This window comes from Schistocerca cancellata, chromosome 5, assembly GCF_023864275.1.
Source record: "Schistocerca cancellata isolate TAMUIC-IGC-003103 chromosome 5, iqSchCanc2.1, whole genome shotgun sequence".
NCBI lineage: Eukaryota > Metazoa > Arthropoda > Insecta > Orthoptera > Acrididae > Schistocerca > Schistocerca cancellata.
In genome coordinates this window covers 163,613,191-163,635,634 of record NC_064630.1, presented here as the reverse complement: position 1 = coordinate 163,635,634, position 22,444 = coordinate 163,613,191, and the positions used below count along the sequence as shown (strand labels likewise).

The 22,444-nt window shown below is 46.7% G+C and overlaps 1 protein-coding gene and 1 pseudogene across 2 annotated transcripts in view; both read left to right on the top strand.

Annotated features, from left to right (window-relative positions):
- Nucleotides 1-22,444, top strand: part of LOC126188938 (protein TANC2) — a 572,082-nt gene that overhangs the window by 252,209 nt on the left and 297,429 nt on the right. The window lies entirely within an intron of this gene.
- LOC126189168 (5S ribosomal RNA) lies at nucleotides 13,204-13,321 on the top strand (annotated as a pseudogene).

Genomic DNA, 22,444 nt, shown 5'->3' with positions numbered 1-22,444 from the left:
GCCACACACTGTCAGGTGGCTTGCGGAGTATGGATGTAGATGTAGATGTAGAACCCGGATAAACCGGGTGATTTTGTAACCCTAAATGGGCGTGAGAAATCTGGGAAACTAGCTGGCGGCCAACTCTTTCATGATCAAAATGACGTGCACGATCCGGAAAACGTAGGTATGACTGATTTATCTGCTGTCGTCTCCGTTTGATGCGCCAGTCTACATGCACCAGGGCGTCCACTTTTGTGGGGATAACCGGTTCCTTTCTTCTTCGTCATTCAGGCTTGTTTGACCACCTCCGAAGAGTATCTGCCAGCTAACCACTGTGCGGTAAGATGGTGTATTGTTGCCGATCATTTTAATTTAGGTTTTCGTTATTTCCCTGTATTGACTCGATGTCAATACTGTAATTTTTTGTTCACGGCCTCGCTATAACTACATTACTCTTCCGTCTCTAATTGACGTTGTAGCCTACGAAGCGTTAAACCCTGCATTACTTCTAGTGTCGTCAGGGTTTCCACGTTTTTTACGTGAGACGCAAAGCCAGTTACACGGTACCTGCAGCACGCGACGCGCACCTGACGCCGTACCCCTGGCGGCGTGGTCGGTTGTTCTCGCGGCCAGCGAAAGGGCTCGAGCCGCTGGCGCCGCAGTAACTCTAGAAGTCTTTCAGGAGGCCTGTACTCGTGTTTCCTTAGGTTCTGCGTCACGAGCCGAGATGAATGGCTTCTCTCTGTGGGCCAGACGCGGCGAGCTTCGCGGGTAACACAACACGCACGCGATGCCGCCGACCTTAACCAGCTTCCCAAGGGCAAACTGGTGCGCTCCTGCCGGCTCCCTGCGCTCTTGAATTCCGACGCGGTTCTGCTTTCGCTGGTTCTTCCTCAGTTTTTCCCATCACTACTCTCAGTCAGACTTAGGAAAAAAGTTATCTCAATAGTTGCGCTCGAATACCTTCTGGCTTATTCTCTTTCTGAAGCGTCCGGGGATAGACTAAACGTCCAACGTGTCCATCGCTGCCAAAAAGCTGAATAATCAAATCTAGATGCGAAGTACTAAATGGCTCTAAGCACTATGGGACTTAACGTCTGAGTTCATCAGTCCAATCGACTTAGAACTACTTAAACTTAACTAACCTAGGGACATCACACACTGCCATGCCCGAGTCAGGATTCGAACCAGCGACCGTAGCAGCAGCGCGGTTCCGGATGAAGCGCCTAGAACCGCTCGTCCACATCGGCCAGCTGCGAAGTACTAACTTGACTTAGTGCTGAGTTAGACAAAGTATTAGTAACTTCCAATATATGGTATCCGAGGTAGGATTGGAGATACGCCTGCACCTCAGTCAAATGGGAGTGCTAAAGGCTATTAAAGAATGTAAAAAGTTACATAAAATAAAAAAATTCAGGAATTAAGGGTGTACAAAATTTCATAAAATTTTAAAAATGCAAAAATTAAGAAAGCGCTTAAACCAAGAAACAGTATAACAGATGAAATTGAGTTAAATGGAAGGACAACGCGGCAAAAATGTCAGAACAGCGATTGCCACTCCAAGCTATGAAATATGTACCGCACGGAAAAAGAAGTCTTGAAAGATCCAAGGCGAGCTGTCATGATTGGTTGACCAACGAAGACGAAGCTTCACGTCTGACTCCCGAAAGTAGCGATGATGAAGATGCGAAGTACTTACTGCAACAAAATAGTTGAGCTGCAACAAAATTTTCAGATTTTGAGATCACGCTAGGCCCTAAGCATAATGAGAGGGGTGTATCAAAAAGGTCTACTACTCCGGCAGTTGGTATTAATAATGGAGCACTCAACCATTTACGGCTACAAAAGCACGTGGCATAATATAAAATAAAATAAAATTGTGGTGCATAAAATGTGAAACCGATATAACATTCAGAGATTCTTAGAATTCTCTGGGGTCAGTCCTTGCAGTCTCGCAAAACTGAATATAATAATTAAAATTACATCAGAACGCTTCAGTCTGAACGAAAGCCTTAGTCCCTGATCTTTAAAAAGAAATAGTGCTGTCCACTAAACATAAGGAAAGAGGCAAAGATACTTAAAGGGCATCTCAACCTTAATTCTTTCAATAACTCGATGGATAAAACTGTTACACGCGCCAGAAATAATTTGAAATGTAAGCGAACAGTTATTCACTGTCACAAATGTAACGCCCAGAAAACGTCAATTTAGTCCTTGAAAATGGAGCACTGAAACGCGTTCGAATAATACAGGAAAATAAAGTGTTGTAGGACGGTGTCTACTAACAAAAATATTTCTAACGTGTAAGCCAGTCACGGACAAGCCTTGGCGTAACTTCTGTTGTTTTATGTATTAATACTCTTAGCCACAACTTCACTCCACAGTATACTACTCAGATGTTTCATTGCTGCCCCAACCCGACCCATCCTACTCACAGTTTCTCCGATACTTGTTATTGATATTCCCAGGTATTTCTATAAGATTTTTTTTGCCTTATCAATCTCCTGACTGGTTTGACACGGTCCACCACGAATTCCTCTCCTGTGCCAATCTCTTCATCTCAGAGTTACACACAACCTACCTCTTCAATTCTTTGCTGGATGTTTTCCAGTCTCCCTTTTCCTCCACAGTTTTTACTCTCTACAGCTACCTCTAGTATCATGAAAATTAGTTCCTAACGTCTTAACAATTGTCCTATCATCTTGCCCCTTCTTCTTGTCAGTGTATGTATCAGTGTACCTAATTTTCAATATCCTTCTGTAGCACCCATTCTCAGATGCTTTTCCCGCAATCCATATTTCACTACCATATAATGCTGTGCTCCAAAGGTGCATTCCGAGAAATTTCTTCTTCAAGTAAAGGCGTATGTTTGATACTGGTAGACTTCTCTTAGCCATAAATGCCCTTTCTGCCAGTGCTAGTCAACTTTTTTTGTCGTCCTTGCTCCGTCCATCATGGGTTATTTTGCTGCCTGGGGAGCAGAATTCCTTAACTTCATCTACTTCGTGATCGCCAATTCTGATGTTAAGTTTCTCGATGTTCTCATTTCTGCTACTTCTCATTACTTTGGTTTTTCTTCGATTTATTCTCATTCCATGTTCTGTACCAATTAGACTGTACATGCCATTCAACAGATCCTGTAATTCTTGTTCACTTTTACTGAGGATAGCAATGTCATCAGCGAATCTTACCATTGATATCCTTTCACTCTGAATTGTAATCCCGCATTTGCCTCTTCCTTTTATCTCCGTAATTATTTCTTCGATTGACCAGCAGGGGCGAAAGACTACATCTGATTTACTTATCTTTCTTATGCATTCCTATGTATCCGTCCAGAAGAAATCGTGCAAATAACAGCTCGCACGGAGGCATACAAGCAGTTATACTTCGCACGTACCATTCCTGAATGGAATGGGAAGAAAAATTAACATCTGCTACAATAAAAGATACCCTCTTGCACGTATTTCGCAGGGATTCGCTCTGTTTGGACGTAGATAACAGGGGATATTAGATGCATTCCAAAATAGGCAACACTGTTTGTAACAGGTTTGCTTGACTCATGAAAGAGCGTCGCGGAATGCCGAAAAACCTGACAAGGCAGATGCTAGAAGGTAGACGCCAATTATTCCACGAAAACCTGCCTTTATACACTCCTGGAAATTGAAATAAGAACACCGTGAATTCATTGTCCCAGGAAGGGGAAACTTTATTGACACATTCCTGGGGTCAGATACATCACATGATCACACTGACAGAACCACAGGCACATAGACACAGGCAACAGAGCATGCACAATGTCGGCACTAGTACAGTGTATATCCACCTTTCGCAGCAATGCAGGCTGCTATTCTCCCATGGAGACGATCGTAGAGATGCTGGATGTAGTCCTGTGGAACGGCTTGCCATGCCATTTCCACCTGGCGCCTCAGTTGGACCAGCGTTCGTGCTGGACGTGCAGACCGCGTGAGACGACGCTTCATCCAGTCCCAAACATGCTCAATGGGGGACAGATCCGGAGATCTTGCTGGCCAGGGTAGTTGACTTACACCTTCTAGAGCACGTTGGGTGGCACGGGATACATGCGGACGTGCATTGTCCTGTTGGAACAGCAAGTTCCCTTGCCGGTCTAGGAATGGTAGAACCATGGGTTCGATGACGGTTTGGATGTACCGTGCACTATTCAGTGTCCCCTCGACGATCACCAGTGGTGTACGGCCAGTGTAGGAGATCGCTCCCCACACCATGATGCCGGGTGTTGGCCCTGTGTGCCTCGGTCGTATGCAGTCCTGATTGTGGCGCTCACCTGCACGGCGCCAAACACGCATACGACCATCATTGGCACCAAGGCAGAAGCGACTCTCATCGCTGAAGACGACACGTCTCCATTCGTCCCTCCATTCATGCCTGTCGCGACACCACTGGAGGCGGGCTGCACGATGTTGGGGCGTGAGCGGAAGACGGCCTAACGTTGTGCGGGACCGTAGCCCAGCTTCATGGAGACGGTTGCGAATGGTCCTCGCCGATACCCCAGGAGCAACAGTGTCCCTAATTTGCTGGGAAGTGGCGGTGCGGTCCCCTACGGCACTGCGTAGGATCCTACGGTCTTGGCGTGCATCCGTGCGTCGCCGCGGTCCGGTCCCAGGTCGACGGGCACGTGCACCTTCCGCCGACCACTGGCGACAACATCGATGTACTGTGGAGACCTCACGCCCCACGTGTTGAGCAATTCGGCGGTACGTCCACCCGGCCTCTCGCATGCCCACTATACGCCCTCGCTCAAAGTCCGTCAACTGCACATACGGTTCACGTCCACGCTGTCGCGGCATGCTACCAGTGTTAGAGACTGCGATGGAGCTCCGTATGCCACGACAAACTGGCTGACACTGACGGCGGCGGTGCACAAATGCTGCGCAGCTAGCGCCATTCGACGGCCAACACCGCGGTTCCTGGTGTGTCCGCTGTGCCGTGCGTGTGATCATTGCTTGTACAGCCCTCTCGCAGTGTCCGGAGCAAGTATGGTGGGTCTGACACACCGGTGTCAATGTGTTCTTTTTTCCATTTCCAGGAGTGTAGAACGTAATAGAGGCGTCAGCTCGTGCACAAAATTCTGCACCGGCAACACTTTCGCAATAATGGAAGACTATAGAGACAGCATGGCGACTTGTTGAGTCCATGCCATGACGAGCTGTTGCACCACACCTGTCAAAAGGAGGTCCGACACGATATTAGAAGGTATCCCATAAGATCTGTCTCCTCAGTGTACAACGGAAACCACTGTGAAGTGCACGACAGACGGTACTGAGTACTGTACAATATGTTGGGGTTCCTCCCGTCACGATAGCATGCGGAGCGCGAGAAAAATTACTGATTAAATGCCTCTGCACGTGTTATAATAGTCCTGCCGTGCCTTCGCGGTCGCTAATTAACGATTCGTAGGGGACAGAAGTGTATATATTTAGATTCTTCACTTAAACTGGTTCTTGAAACTACACTCCTGGAAATGGAAAAAAGAACACATTGACACCGGTGTGTTAGACCCACCATACTTGCTCCGGACACTGCGAGAGGGCTGTACAAGCAATGATCACACGCACGGCACAGCGGACACACCAGGAACCGCGGTGTTGGCCGTCGAATGGCGCTAGCTGCGCAGCATTTGTGCACCGCCGCCGTCAGTGTCAGCCAGTTTGCCGTGGCATACGGAGCTCCATCGCAGTCTTTAACACTGGTAGCATGCCGCGACAGCGTGGACATGAACCGTATGTGCAGTTGACGGACTTTGAGCGAGGGCATATAGTGGGCATGCGGGAGGCCGGGTGGACGTACCGCCGAATTGCTCAACACGTGGGGCGTGAGGTCTCCACAGTACATCGATGTTGTCGCCAGTGGTCGGCGGAAGGTGCACGTGCCCGTCGACCTGGGACCGGACCGCAGCGACGCACGGATGCACGCCAAGACCGTAGGATCCTACGCAGTGCCGTAGGGGACCGCACCGCCACTTCCCAGCAAATTAGGGACACTGTTGCTCCTGGGGTATCGGCGAGGATCATTCGCAACCGTCTCCATGAAGCTGGGCTACGGTCCCGCACACCGTTAGGCCGTCTTCCGCTCACGCCCCAACATCGTGCAGCCAGCCTCCAGTGGTGTCGCGACAGGCGTGAATGGAGGGACGAATGGAGACGTGTCGTCTTCAGCGATGAGAGTCGCTTCTGCCTTGGTGCCAATGATGGTCGTATGCGTGTTTGGCGCCGTGCAGGTGAGCGCCACAATCAGGACTGCATACGACCGAGGCACACAGGGCCAACACCCGGCATCATGGTGTGGGGAGCGATCTCCTACACTGGCCGTACACCACTGGTGATCGTCGAGGGGACACTGAATAGTGCACGGTACATCCAAACCGTCATCGATCCCATCGTTCTACCATTCCTAGACTGGCAAGGGAACTTGCTGTTCCAACAGGACAATGCACGTCCGCATGTATCCCGTGCCACCCAACGTGCTCTAGAAGGTGTAAGTCAACTACTCTGGCCAGCAAGATCTCCGGATCTGTCCCCCATTGAGCATGTTTGGGACTGGATGAAGCGTCGTCTCACGCGGTCTGCACGTCCAGCACGAACGCTGGTCCAACTGAGGCGCCAGGTGGAAATGGCATGGCAAGCCGTTCCACAGGACTACATCCAGCATCTCTACGATCGTCTCCATGGGAGAATAGCAGCCTGCATTGCTGCGAAAGGTGGATATACACTGCACTAGTGCCGACATTGTGCATGCTCTGTTGCCTGTGTCTATGTGCCTGTGGTTCTGTCAGTGTGATCATGTGATGTATCTGACCCCAGGAATGTGTCAATAAAGTTTCCCCTTCCTGGGACAATGAATTCACGGTGTTCTTATTTCAATTTCCAGGAGTGTATAAATGTGCGATGGAACTCACGTCGGACAATCTGGGTGGCCAAATCACTCGCTCGCGTTGTCCATAATGTTCTTCAAACCTTTCACGAACAACTACGACCTGGTAACACGATGCATTGCCATTCACAAAAATTCCGTCGTTGTTTGGGAACATAAAGTCCATGAATGCCTGCAGATGGTCTCCATCTAGGAGAACATAACCATTTCCAGCCAATTATCAGTTCAGTTGGACCAGAGGACCCAGTCCATTCCATAAAAACACAGCCTACAGCGTTATGGAGCCATCACCAGCTTGCAGAGTGCCTTGTTGACTTGGGTGCGCGGCTTCGTGGGATCTGCGCCGCACTCAGACCGTGCCATCAGCTCTCGCCAACTGAAATCAGGTCTCATCTGACGAGACCACGGTTTTCCAGGTCTAACCAATATGGCAGTAGTAGCGCAGCAGGCGATGTCGTGCTCTTCTCAAAGGCACTCGCTTCGGTCGTCTGCTGCCATAGCCCATTAACGCTAAATTTCGCCGCACTATCCTAAAAGATACGTTCGTCGTAAGTCCATATTGAATTCTGCGGTTATTCCGCGCCGTGTTGCTTGTCTGTCAGTACTGCCAACTCTATGCAAACGCCGCTGCTGTCGGTCGTTAAGCGAAGGTAGTCGGCCACCGCGCTGTCCCTGGTGAGGGATAATGCCTTAAATTTGGTATTCTCGGCACACTGTTGACACTGTGGATCTCGGAATACTGAATTACCTAACGATTTCGAAAATGGAATATCCCATGCCTCTAGTTCCAACTACCATTCCGAGTGTCTTAATTCCTGTCGAGCCCGGAAACATTTCCTCACGAATCACCTGAGTACAAATGACAGCTCCGTTGTAATGTTGTTGCATTAATTTGTTCTGAAAGCGGTGCTGATATTCAAGACCATAAAAGTGGGTTAAAAGTTGTGAGCTATGTGAGGAAGTTAACCTTGCATTACTGCGCAACTGTTTCACCAGGTATCCAGTATAGCTTACCAAATTCCCAACCAGACTAACATTAATTATAATCTTTTAGTATTCATCTTACGATAACCGGTGATATATACAGGGTGAGTCACCTAACGTTACCGCTGGATATATTTCGTAAACCAAATCAAATACTGACGAACCGATTCCACAGACCGAACGTGAGTAGAGGGGCTAGTGTAATTGTTTAATACAAACCATACAAAAATGCACGGAAGTATATTTTTTAACACAAACCTACGTTTTTTTAAATGGAACCAGGTTAGTTTTGTTAGCACATCTGAACATATAAACAAATACGTAATCAGTGCCGTTTGTTGCATTTTAAAATGTTAATTACATCCGGAGATATTGTAACCTAAAGTTGACGCTTGAAATCTCTGACGTTCAGTTGCGTGTTGTAACAAACACGGGCCACGGTCGGCAAGCAGGATCTGCAGGGACATGTTTACGATGGCGACCGTGTTTGCGAGTGTGGCTGTAGTGCACTGTTGTGATTTGGTCTAGCTGTCGCAGTGTCCGCATGTAACGCTTGCTGCTATTGTTATTCTGCATTCGTCTCCGCACGCAGACCAACTGTAGTACACCATATTACCAGACGTCTGTGATAGTGTAGTGTTGTAGGAACTGTGACCATGGTGTATTCGAACTCTGAAAAGGCGAAGATGATACTCATCTATGGCGAGTGTTGACGAAATGCAGCTCAAGCCTGCAGGGTGTATGCAGAACGGTACCCGGACAGAGAGCATCCAACGTGCCGCACATTGCAAAACATCTACCGCCAACTGTATGCAACAGGTATGGTCGTAGCACGCTAACGGGTCCGTAACAGGCCCGTCACAGGAGAAGCGGGTGCAGTTGGTGTGGTAGCTGCTGTTGCCATGAACCCGCACATAAGTACACGGGGCATTGCGAGAGCCGGTGGACAGAGTCAAAATAGTGTCATGCGCATACTGCATCGTCACCACTTTCACCCGTTTCATGTGTCGCTACATCAGTAATTTACATGGTGATGACTTTAATCATCGAGTGCAATTCTGTCAATGGGCATTAACAGAGAATGCGTTGCAGTTCTACCTCTTTACCGATGAAGCGGGTTTCACAAACCACGGGGCAGTGAATCTACGGAACATGCATTACTGGTCCGTGGACAATCCTCGCTGGCTCAGACAGGTAGAGCGACAGTGACCGTGGACTGTAAATGTATGGTGCGGAATCATTGGCAACCACCTCATTGGTCCTCACTTCATTGCAGGGGCCCAAACAGCTGCAAAATACATCGCGTTTCTACAAAATGATGTGCCAACGTTGCTCTAAAATGTCCCACTGGAAACGCGTCGACGTATGTGGTATCAGCATGATGGTGCACCTGCACATTCCGCAATAAACACTAGGCTGACCCTTGACAGGATGTTCGACGGGCGTTTCATAGGACGTGGAGGACGCATAAATTGGCCAGCCCGTTCTCCTGATCTTACACCTCTGGACTTCTTTCTGTGGGGTACGTTAAAGGAGAATGTGTACCGTGATGTGCCTACAACCCCAGAAGATATGAAACAACGTATTGTGGCAGCCTGCGGCGACATTACACCAGATGTACTGCAGCAGCCGGCCTCGGTGGCCGAGCGGTTCTAGGCGCTTCAGTCCGGAACCGCGCGACTGCTACGGTCGCAGGTTCGAATCCTGCCTCGGGCATGGATGTGTGTGATGTCCTTAGGTTAGTTAGGTTTAATTAGTTCTAAGTTCTAGGCGACTGATGACCTCAGAAGTTAAGTCGCATAGTGCTCAGAGCCATTTGTACTGCGGCGTGTACGACATTCATTACGCCAGAGATTGCAGTTGTGTGCAGCAAATTATGGCCACCACATTGAACATCTATTGGCCTGACATGTTGGGACACACTCTATACCACTCCGTAATTGGAAACGGGAACCACGTGTGTACGTGTACCTCACCCCTCATGGTAATGTACATGTGCGTCAGTGAAAAAGACCAATAAAAAGATGTTAGCATGTGGACGTAATGTGCTGTTCCAGTCTCTTCTGTACGTAAGATCCATCACTGTTCCCTTTGGATCCCTACGTAATTCGGTGCTCTCCGATACACACGATCGAACAGGGGAGGAGTGGTACTCAAGCGTCAACTTTAGGTTACAATATCTCCGGATGTAATTAACATTTTACAATGCAACAAACGGCACTGATTACGTATTTGTTCGTATGTTCAGATGTGCTAACAAAACTAACGGGGTTCCATTTAGAAAAACGTAGGTTTGTGTTAAAAAACATATTTCCGTGCATTTTTTTATGGTTTTTATTAACCAATTACACTAGCCCCTCTCCTCACGTTCGGTCTGTGGAATCGATTCGTCAGTATTTGATGTGGTTTACGAAATACATCCAGCGGTAATGTTAGGTGACTCACCCTGTATATAAAAAGACAATTTAAATAAAAAGAAATAAATCAGTTTACATTTGGACATTTATTTTAACATTGATCATTCTTCCGTTAAAATTTCAGGATATCAAACTTGATTCATAACTATACTGGTGCCTTATTTAGGATTGTGAAAATGTGAGTTTGTAATCTTACGGAACACATCAAATAGGGAGCCAAGATTGGTAGACTACATACAACACTGCATTCATAAAATAACACACGAAGAGCGTTGAAACATATCCAATAGGAAATCAACCACAACCAACCGATTCAATTTTCACCCAAAGAAGTTACGTTCGTAGCGCAATCATGTCCGTCATGAAATTACCACACACTGGTATACTAAATTCATACTAACTCTCTGTGAAATCCTCCCGACAAGAATAGCTGAGGGCTACTTTGATGATTACACCACATGCTTCACGTGGTCAACTTGGTTTACACAAAGAGTGTAACTCCACAATAATTTTGATAATTAAAGTAAATTAGATCGAAAAGCAATTTACAAAAGAAAAACCTCGAACTGGTTACTATCGTCTTACTATTAACCTGATGGGTCAAACAATTGTATAAGCATTTGGTACTGGTCTCACAAAGTACAGCCCACGTGGGCTGAACATAAAGAAAAGTTGCTATATTGAAAAATATTGTCAAGACGAGACGTTATAAACTCACACACATTCGCATTTAAGACTGATGATCTTAGTTAGTTACTGATCAACACGTGGTTCCACTCTACTCACAAAGTAGTGACAAAGCAACTACCAGAACATATTCTGAACTTCACACTCGAATTACACTGCGTTGCAATTTAAGATAACATTAGACATTTTAGAGCTAAACCTGAAATAAAGGTGATTAAATTTTCAGTTAGGCTGAACTTAAGAAATCCATTGTCCTACGGACTTAGCAGACACGCGCTTAGCCAGAGATCTTACCACTTCAGACGCTCGCCGCGGACAGACTGGCCTGGGCTCCTACCGAGCGTGCTTAACAGATACAAACAGAAGTGACCAGAGAGGCAGCTTCCTGTACCAACATGACAAGGGACGGACAGGACCATACTAAGAATCGAAACCTCTCTGTTTTTAGAAAGCGTAACTACCTGTTCCGACGTTGGTCCTACTGTTCTCTAGCACACAGGCTTGTCTGCTACCATCAAGCATGCAACTAGAAATACATTTGCTCATTCATCCTCTCACACAGAAGGGAAGGGGAATGACAGTATCTTATCATATACAGTATATAAAAGAAAGCGCATGTAGGTTCCGTATGAGACGGTGTAACATGAATTACATGTAAACTGTGTTTTAAAGTGTAGTAGTGTGACAGATCGTTCTTGTTTATGTGTAAAAGTAACACGTTTCACTGCTCAGTCTCCTTCCAGATAGTCAGAAACACCACAGTAAATTTAGAAGAGGAATTTATGCCGTAAATGACAACAGATTTAAGAAATTAACATGAAAGGAATCCAGCAGAGACCTTTCACCGTCTATGCATTGCTCTTTTACACTTTGTACGCGCGACACTACCGCCATCTGTGTATGTGGATATCGCTATCTCGCTATCCCATGACTTTTGGCACCTCAGTGTAGATGCAGACACAGATATTCTCCGGGGTAGAAAAAAGCGAGCGTCCAGCTGTTGTGGAGAACTTCCTGCCTGTTGAATTAGGCAAGCGTGACGCAGCTGCCGACTTGTATGGTAGCCGACGAGAGGGTGTAAATGCGCCCTCGATCTTTACACGCTCCTCGGCACGTCATCCGCTTCCTCCCACGCAGCTCTGCGCCTAGGGTGGCGTCACGATTCGGAGACTCCCCGCGGCGTGCTCCGTATCCTACCCAACCTCCCCTCTCCGGCCCCTCCCACCCACTACCTGCTAGGGTCCGGAGGCGCCCCACATGGCGCCAATTACAGCCACCTACAACTCCTCACGCACCTCCGCCCCTCTCCTATCCTTCCCCCCAGACACACCTTCGTTATTGTTTCTGATGGAGATGCACCCCTCTTCCCCCCCCCCCCCCCTGGTTATTATTATTTTTTTGTCGCATCTGAGATTGAGTGAGCAACCTGTAACGTCCACGATATGGAAATGAAAACCGATATATCATGTCACTTTTTTCCCTCGTCGTTTTTTTTATCTCGCCGGCCCCCGTGGCGCAGTTTACTTTGTGAGGCGATGGAAACGACGCGCAGGGCGTGTCCGCCCGTAGTTTTCGGGGCGCGGCCTCCAGACGGCGTCGCCCCGGCACTGCTACTGTGCGTCCCATCCGGACGTCGTTAACCGCGGCGCGGATGGAGCCGTTCGCTTACACGGAAACGCCATTCACGGGAACGACTACTGCGCCACGCCCGTCCGGATTCCTCCAGCGTGTCCGACGCGACACCAATCGACGCCTCGCCAGCTGCTGCTGCTCCATCTGTTGCCGTTAAGATGGGAAACTCTCGCCTCTAAATTTCCTACTAGTGTTATACACATAAATTGGTGGTCTGGTTCCGTAACAGGTAGCACATATTGTCCCCTCTCCCCCTCGCCCTAACTCTCTCTCTTTCTCTCTCTCTCTCTCTCTCTCTCTCTCTCCCTCTCCCTCTCCCTCCCTCCCTCCCTCTCCCTCCCTCCCTCCCTCCCTCCTCCCTCCCTCCCTCCCCACCCCTCCCTCGCTCCGCTGCCCGGTCTCCCATCCTCCTTACAGCTCCAACTAATTGAAGAACAGACCTTTTTATCTGAAAGAGTTTGAGTTGAAATTATTGATAAAATATGCTATAGCGATTTAGGCCATTTAGCCATTTTCAAGAGGAACGCAGCGAAAATTATGTGCTTCACTACAACAATTTTTTTGAAAAATATTACGAGACTAGCTGTTAGCCACCAACGGCCTTGCCGCAGTGGTAACACCGGTTCCCGTCAGATCACAGAAGTTAAGCGCTGTCGGGCTCGGCTAGCACTTGGATGGGTGACCATCTGGTCTGCCGAGCACTGTTGGCAAGCAGAGTGCACTCAGCCCTTGTGAGGCAGACTGAGGAGCTACTTGATTGAAAAGTAGTGGCTCCTGTCTCGGAAACTTACATACGGTGTGCTGACCACATGCCCCTCCGTATCCGCATCCAGTGACGCCTATCAGCTGAGGATGACACGGCGGCCGGTCGATACCGTTGGGCCTTCGTGGCCTGTTCGGGAGGAGAGCTGTTAGCCGCACTGCGTATCAGAAGCTTTATTATTGGGAGGGGTAGTGAGTGAGTAAACCACAGTGCGTGTAAGAACAACAGCTGTCCTCAACTGTCTGCCTGTTCGGGTAAGCATAGCTCATAACTGGCGCCCCAATCTCTTCTGTTTCAAGCTCTGCCATCGCACAATGCGTCCGGATGCGCAGTGTCGCAGTATATGGGTGCACGGGCAGCGCAGCTACGCTTCGTGCTATTGAAGTAGCTATATGTTATACAATGTGCACATTATGCAACAAGTAGTTTGAAAATATGGATTGAACTTGTGGTGTCACCACCAGACACCACACTTGCTAGGTGGTAGCTTTTAAATCGGCCGTGGTCCGCTAGTATACGACGGACCCGCGTGTTGCCACTGTCAGTAATTGCAGACCGAGCGCCACCACACGGCAGGTCTAGAGAGACGTACTAGCACTCGCCCCAGTTGTACAGCCGACGTTGCTAGCCATGGTTCACTGAGAATTACGCTCTCATTTGCCGAGACGATAGTTAGCATAGCCTTCAGCTACATTTGCTACGACCTAGCAAGGCGCCGTATTCAATTGCTATAATACTTCTGTATCATCAAGAGCAATGTTCTACAAATGTGGATTAAAGTTAAGTATTCCAGAAGCTACGTACTTTTCTTTATAGCATTCATTACGTATCCTGTTTCAGACCTCACGCCAGCCTGCGTGAGCTTATAGCGTGCATTTCGGCCTCCTCTAAAAACAGTGTTGGCAATTCTGCCGACACTTCAGAACTTCATGAAGAGTGTATAAGCATTTTATTCATTGCTTTGAATCGAATCACATGGCCCACGTCAACCAATAAAAGCATTTTCACCATGAAACAGGTCTATTGGGAATCTGTTAGTTACATTCCTAGAATTTGTACATACTTCGGATGTCTCAGACGCTAAGCGATAATTTTGAATCGCTTATTATTCGCGCGTAGTCTTTGGTCAGAGTAGCTGTGTCGCTCGAAGATGTGCTTGTTTTTGTCATCGCTGCTTGGCAGCGAGGAGCGCGGGAATTCTGTCGTTATATCAGCAGTGAGATAGACGCCGAGCAGAGGACTCGTAGCAATGTAGACGTAAAGTTAAGTACATCTGTGTTTAAGTAAAACCATTTGGTTTTGAATATTGTGGAAAAGAGAAGTGATTTAGAATAAAAGAGTATGAAGAGGAATGAAGGTACTACATATCTTTTTTGTTTTTATTGGCACTGCAATCGCGAATAGTTAGGATTCATTGTTGAATGAGAGATCCACATCAGGGAACTTCAGATTCTTCATTAAAGACTGAGTAATTTTCGCTGTAAGGTATTACTTTTCATGTTTATTAACGATTTGTCTAACATTTGTGAGAGTAAGAGTCTGGTATCTACGTTGCCCTTTCTCAGTGTTAATGAGTGTTTTAATATGAATTGCATACAAGTAATAATACATCAGATAATTTAAGAAACGGTTTGTTAAAGAAATATTTCTCCTAAGAGCATTGTCCACAACATCGATTCAAGTCATTTTTATTTAAAGGAGTGTCTCACTCAATGATGAGTACTTGTTGTCTGGAGCATTGCACAAAGCTCTCAGCAACTTTAGCTAGCAAAAATTTGCAACTGGCGCACATAGAGCGGCAAGCAAATACATTACAAGGTAATATATTTTCACTACAGGATCAGTTTGCTACGAAAATTATCAACGCACAGGGACCATTTCATGAACAGCATTAGTAGGTAGATCGTCATCACCCAGGAACCACGTTGTTTAAATAAAGAGATTAGTAGTAAAGTTCAGGACTTAATCAGTTTCCACTTTGTAAGAAAGACATTTCTAAATTCATGTTGATTCGCAGGCAGATATATTTGGTTTATCTCGCAGTTGGAAATGCATATATTCATCCAAACCTAAACAACAGCGAAGTTGCAACCAAGTCAGTTCAAAAATCAAATCAAATTAAAAGAATTATTAAAAGAAATTTTCAGCCAGTTGGATAAAGATGAAAAGTCAAAGAGTAAATAGCTTTTTCAGAGTAAATATTTTTCCATAATTCGCGTAATATTCTTCAAATCAGTCACTATCTTGTGCTACGCAGTTCCTAAAGTTGCTTATGTTCATCCCCTCGGTTCAGGGTATCTCCATACCAGGTTTCAACGAAACTGGTTCAGCAGGTTGGTCGTGAAAACTTAGGAAACACAGTTACTTTCGCATTTATAATTTGGAGACACAACCTCTACGGACTTCCGTCCCCAAGAATATCGCTGCAAAAAACAGTATCTCTGGACCTTGGGCAGTGTGTTCTGAGACGCCAAGTGTAAGTTGTATCTGACCGTATAACATGTATAAATAAATATTGTGTATGTGAATCGGTAGCGTTGACAGTCATTACGGCATCATGAACATCGTGTTCGTTACCCAATTCCTACAATAATATTAGTGTGGATAGTACATTCAATTACTATACCTTTTTTTTTTCGTGATGCGATACTGATGAAATAAAGTCTGTACTGTGCCCCAAGCTGTGTTCATGTTACCTGTGAAAATCCCTAGAAAATTCATCTTGTAACTATGGAGATTAGCATGTTCAAACAGAGAAGCAGATACGACGGTTTTAGTTAAAACTTTAAATCACGATACCTTTCTTCATCATAGCTCGATTTTGATGAAATAAAGCCTATACGGTGCCCAAGCTATGCTCAAGTTACCTGCGAAAACCCTATAAAATTCGTCCCGTAGTTTCGGAGAAGGGTGTTCAAACAAGCAAACAGACAACAGTCAATAAACATATTGTTTCCTTCTATCCATACAGGTAGTTGGGGATATAAATGCAGACATTTCTACTGATGACTGAGGACAGTATACTGAACAACCCTACGTCAGTATTTACTTCATCCGCACAGAAATAATTACAGCTTTTACAAGTAGTATGTTTTTAGGTTTGTTAGTACCTCCAGGTACAAGCGAGCCTTAATGATTATTTTGCTCTAGGCAACAGGTTAGGTATTGGAGTACGGACACGTGGACGCAAAACGGGAAGTCTTTACCGACAGGCATAGTGTACTTCGTGACACAGTTACGATCATGTGTAAAACTTCAAGTAGGTAATTATACACTCCTGGAAATTGAAATAAGAACACCGTGAATTCATTGTCCCAGGAAGGGGAAACTTTATTGACACATTCCTGGGGTCAGATACATCACATGATCACACTGACAGAACCACAGGCACATAGACACAGGCAACAGAGCATGCACAATGTCGGCACTAGTACAGTGTATATCCACCTTTCGCAGCAATGCAGGCTGCTATTCTCCCATGGAGACGATCGTAGAGATGCTGGATGTAGTCCTGTGGAACGGCTTGGCATGCCATTTCCACCTGGCGCCTCAGTTGGACCAGCGTTCGTGCTGGACGTGCAGACCGCGTGAGACGACGCTTCATCCAATCCCAAACATGCTCAATGGGGGACAGATCCGGAGATCTTGCTGGCCAGAGTAGTTGACTTACACCTTCTAGAGCACGTTGGGTGGCACGGGATACATGCGGACGTGCATTGTCCTGTTGGAACAGCAAGTTCCCTTGCCGGTCTAGGAATGGTAGAACGATGGGTTCGATGACGGTTTGGATGTACCGTGCACTATTCAGTGTCCCCTCGACGATCACCAGTGGTGTACGGCCAGTGTAGGAGATCGCTCCCCACACCATGATGCCGGGTGTTGGCCCTGTGTGCCTCGGTCGTATGCAGTCCTGATTGTGGCGCTCACCTGCACGGCGCCAAACACGCATACGACCATCATTGGCACCAAGGCAGAAGCGACTCTCATCGCTGAAGACGACACGTCTCCATTCGTCCCTCCATTCACGCCTGTCGCGACACCACTGGAGGCGGGCTGCACGATGTTGGGGCGTGAGCAGAAGACGGCCTAACGGTGTGCGGGACCGTAGCCCAGCTTCATGGAGACGGTTGCGCCGATACCCCAGGAGCAACAGTGTCCCTAATTTGCTGGGAAGTGGCGGTGCGGTCCCCTACGGCACTGCGTAGGATCCTACGGTCTTGGCGTGCATCCGTGCGTCGCTGCGGTCCGGTCCCAGGTCGACGGACACGTGCACCTTCCGCCGACCACTGGCGACAACATCGATGTACTGTGGAGACCTCACGCCCCACGTGTTGAGCAATTCGGCGGTACGTCCACCCGGCCTCCCGCATGCCCACTATACGCCCTCGCTCAAAGTCCGTCAACTGCACATACGGTTCACGTCCACGCTGTCGCGGCATGCTACCAGTGTTAAAGACTGCGATGGAGCTCCGTATGCCACGGCAAACTGGCTGACACTGACGGCGGCGGTGCACAAATGCTGCGCAGCTAGCGCCATTCGACGGCCAACACCGCGGTTCCTGGTGTGTCCGCTGTGCCGTGCGTGTGATCATTGCTTGTACAGCCCTCTCGCAGTGTCCGGAGCAAGTATGGTGGGTCTGACACACCGGTGTCAATGTGTTCTTTTTTCCATTTCCAGGAGTGTACAATGTGTTTGCGGGAAGACTGCTAGATTCAGAGAATAAACAAGTAACAAACTGAAGTAGGTATATATTCAGGTATCACTTATCAACCTCTAACTCTCTGTGTCTTGTGAAGTGGGTCTGGAGGTAAAATTAGAAATTCGATCTCACATGGACACTTAACAACGTTCGTCCTTCCTACACACGAACTGTAACTGGACAGGCCAGTGAGTAAATGAAGGTGGTACATGAAATACTCCTGCCATGGCCAAACGTTGCCTTTGCGAGTATAGGTGAATATGTAATTGCGAAGTAATCATTAAGCTTGATGAGAGTCATTATTGTTATTACCAGCTGACCTACACTGATACGGCTTACGACCCGCTCTCCTGCTTTCCAAACTTTACACAAAAACCTTTCTGCATACTTAGCTGGACTAACAGTCCTGGAATGAACGACATAGACAGAAAAATAGCTTAACTACAGTGCAAGAACTCTTTTAGCGATGAAAGTTTCAGCCTTCAACGGAATGTTGACCGTTACACAGTAGTCCATATCGCAACGTTGGATTTCCGTGACATATGCTCTTACCCAGGGAGCCGTCAAGTCGTTAATGATCTGTGCGCGAAAGACAAATGTTTTTGTTGCAAATGTGCCACAAGATATGGATGCTTAAAACACACACACACACAGAGAGAGAGAAACCAATACGTATTTCTATTAAGCTGATTCCCAGAAATTCCTTTATCCTCAATCAAGTTAACTAGGCCTATTTCCAGTAGCCAGCCGTTGGACTTCAGACTTTTTTTACGTCAAGTTACCTTTCATACCGATTTTACTTTGACTTATGTTTTCACTATAAAAATTTTAGGCTTCGTTAACCTTAATGAATTGCTTTATTTTGCAGACACTTTGCTCCCCGTTTGCTCCTTCTCACAGTTCTGAACTGCTGTTAATGCTGTCTTCAAACTACTGTTCATTAATTTTGCTCTCTAATTAGAGTTTAATGTTACGTCGTGATAGTGCCAAGCATTCAGCTTAGTTGTTTTCCTTGCTCGGCCTTCTCCTTTGTTACGGAAAAACGCAGCCATTTCGACGTACGTATACTCCGCGGAGAACAATTACAGTGAGGCACACCCGTAGTTAGCTCTAATCGTTTTCTGCAACTGCATTCCGAATGCGTCGCTAGCAAGAAGAAAATATCTCGAGCCCTCTTACCAGAAGGCAAGAGAGATTCCTCCCCCATTACCTTTCGCTGCTGAGGCGTCCGAGGAAATTTCATTGTTGTTTTTTTTTTAATTTCATTTATTTTGTTTTTGTGTCGGTGGGTGTGCGGCTGCTCCTCCCATCCTCCGTTGATTTACGTCTCGGAGAACAGCCATCGCCAGTAGTCCTGGTAGTGGCAACACTGGCGCGCACCTCTGTCAGTCGCTAAAGACGCTGCCTGCACTCGGGCCGTGAGAACGAACGTGGACGTGTAACTGCAAGAGGTTTGTGACTTTGCAGTGTGGATTATCACGTTACAGAGCATTCAAAGCCGGAGTGGCAGAAGCGGAGGCGTTAGATTTTTGCCGCGTGGAGGTGAAAATATCCCGCGAGACAAGATCGTTCTCTACCTCGCAACCACAACTTAAGAAACACCGTACCGGATTACATCGATAGTAGATGAAACCCGTATTTAGTAATTTTTGTGTTATAGCTTGCATACTAATAATATATACTATTTCAAAGCGCCGGCACATTCAGAATCCCTCGAAAATCTACGATTCTTTTTATAATAAAAAGACGGAAAAGAACGTGTCGTTGGATTAAAGCTTTACGTATTTGGCGGTTTCAAATGGTTCAAATGGCTCTAGGCACTATGGGACTTTACATCTGAGGTCATCAGTCCCCTAGACTTAGAACTACTTAAACCTAACTAACCTAAGGACATCAGAGACATCGATGCCCGAGGCAGGATTCAAATCTGCGACCGTAGCAGTAGCGCGGTTCCGAACTGAAGCGCCTAAACCGCCCGGCCACAGCGGCCGACTTGGCGCTTTCCACCTGTACCTTCTGTGAAAGTACAACGTTTGAAGGCACCAGGGCGTTGAAGGTATATCACAAACCCATCGCTTTTGTTATAATTTGTTATAATTAAGTGTCAGGTAATGACACATCGACACTTCGGAGGCTAAAGTGTTTAGAATATCCTAAGATCAAGGACATAGACTCAAATAACATGTGTCAATTAATTGCTTGCTTAATTTAATTTGAAGTATTTATTGATAACGGTCAAGTTATACATCAACATTTGTACAACGTTGTAATCCACTGAGCACAATAAAAAATTTTTAGTGGTAATGCTGGTGTGTAGCGAATAGAGATTTTTTCACTTTGAAACGGAAAGTTGCTCATTCGCATTCAGCTTTTAACATTTTTTTCAAATTCAGCGTCATATATTCTAAAAGATGACAAATTATTAATTTAATAGAAATATAGTCCGGACTATCGTATTATATGTGTAAATAATGGTAGTCTCCATTCAGGAATGAGTTTGCTCGGTGTTGTGAATGTGCCAGAGAACGAAGCTCCATTTACTGCAAGATGGTTGTCTGTATCACTGCTCGATTTCCTCGTAGTTCAGAGCACCGTATACCACAGACAGAACGATAAAACTAGTGTATGGACAATGGAGCAAATGAGTGCTTCAGTAGATGCGGTGAGCCGGCCGTCGTGGCCGAGCGGTTCTAGGCACTACAGTCTGGAACCGCGCGACCGCTACAGTCGCAAGTTCGAATCCTGCCTCGGGCATGGATGTGTGTGATGTCTTTAGGTAAGTTAGGTTTAAGTAGTTCTAAGTTATAGGGGATGATGACCTAAGATGTTAAGCCCCATAGTGCTCAGAGCCATTTGAGCCATTTAGATGCGGTGAAGGAGTAGTATTGTTTGTATAATGTTAAAAGTAACAATTATCACAACAAACATGTCGAGACAATATACTGTCACGCATATCTGAAAAAGTAAAATGCTTTAGATCGGAGTTAATAACTCCAGTGGTGTGACAAACTTTATTTCACAGTGTATGTAACACTGAAAGTATAAAAAGTGGCGGGAGCAAAAGGGAAGTAACTGAACAGCTGATCTTCAACGATCGCTATTAGAGCTGTTTTACGCACTTCTATTTTGGTAAACAAGCTGTGTGATACGGGCGCGAGGTATGGCCGACGACTGCCGCTGGAAAGCGCTGTGATCGCAAATCACGATCAGGAGCACAGTTCGTGAGATGAACGAGCTCGTATCAGAACGTACACCATCCGCGTTTGCGACCATCCGCGTTTGGCGTTTTTCACGTTGAGAGACACGTCCTTTGTGAGGAGGGCAAAGGGTCGTGGAGCAGAACTGGTGCACAATGCGAAGTGCAGTAATCGTCAATCACGATGACGAAAACACGTTCCGTGTGATATACCAGTTCGCTTCAAAACTTTCAACAACCTCGTTGGAAACTACACTACTGGCCATTAAAATAGCTACACCACGAAGATTACGTGCTACAGACGCGAAATTTAACCGACAGAAAGAAGATGCTGTGATATGCAAATGATTAGCTTTTCAGAGCATTCACAAAAGGTTGGCGCCGGTGGCGACACCTACATCGTGCTCACATGAGGAAAGTTTCCAACCGATTTCTCACACACAAACAGCAGCTGGTGAAACGTTGTTTTGATGTCTCGTGTAAGGAGGAGAAATGCGTACCATCACGTTTCCGCCTTTGATAAAGGTCGGATTGTAGCCTATCGCGATTGCGGTTTATCGTATCGCGACATTACTGCTCGCGTTGGTCAAGATCCAATGACTGTTAGCAGAACATGAAATCGGTGAATTCACGAGGGTAATACGGAACGCCGTGCTGGATCCCAACGGCCTCGTATCACTAGCTGTCGAGATTACAGGCATCTTATCCGCATGGCTGTAACGGATCGTGCAGCCACGTCTCGATCCCCGAGTCAACAGGTGGGGACCTTTGCAAAGACAACAACCATCTGCACGAACAGTTCGACGACGTTTCTACATCTACATCTACATTTATACTCCGCAAGCCACCCAACGGTGTGTGGCGGAGGGCACTTTACGTGCCACTGTCATTATCTCCCTTTCCTGTTCCAGTCGCGTATGGTTCGCGGGAAGAACGACTGTCTGAAAGCCTCTGTGCGCGCTCTAATCTCTCTAATTTTACATTCGTGATCTCCTCGGGAGGTATAAGTAGGGGGAAGCAATATATTCGATACCTCATCCAGAAACGCACCCTCTCGAAACCTGGCGAGCAAGCTACACCGCGATGCAGAGCGCCTCTCTTGCAGAGTCTGCCACTTGAGTTTGTTAAACATCTCCGTAACGCTATCACGGTTACCAAATAACCCTGTGACGAA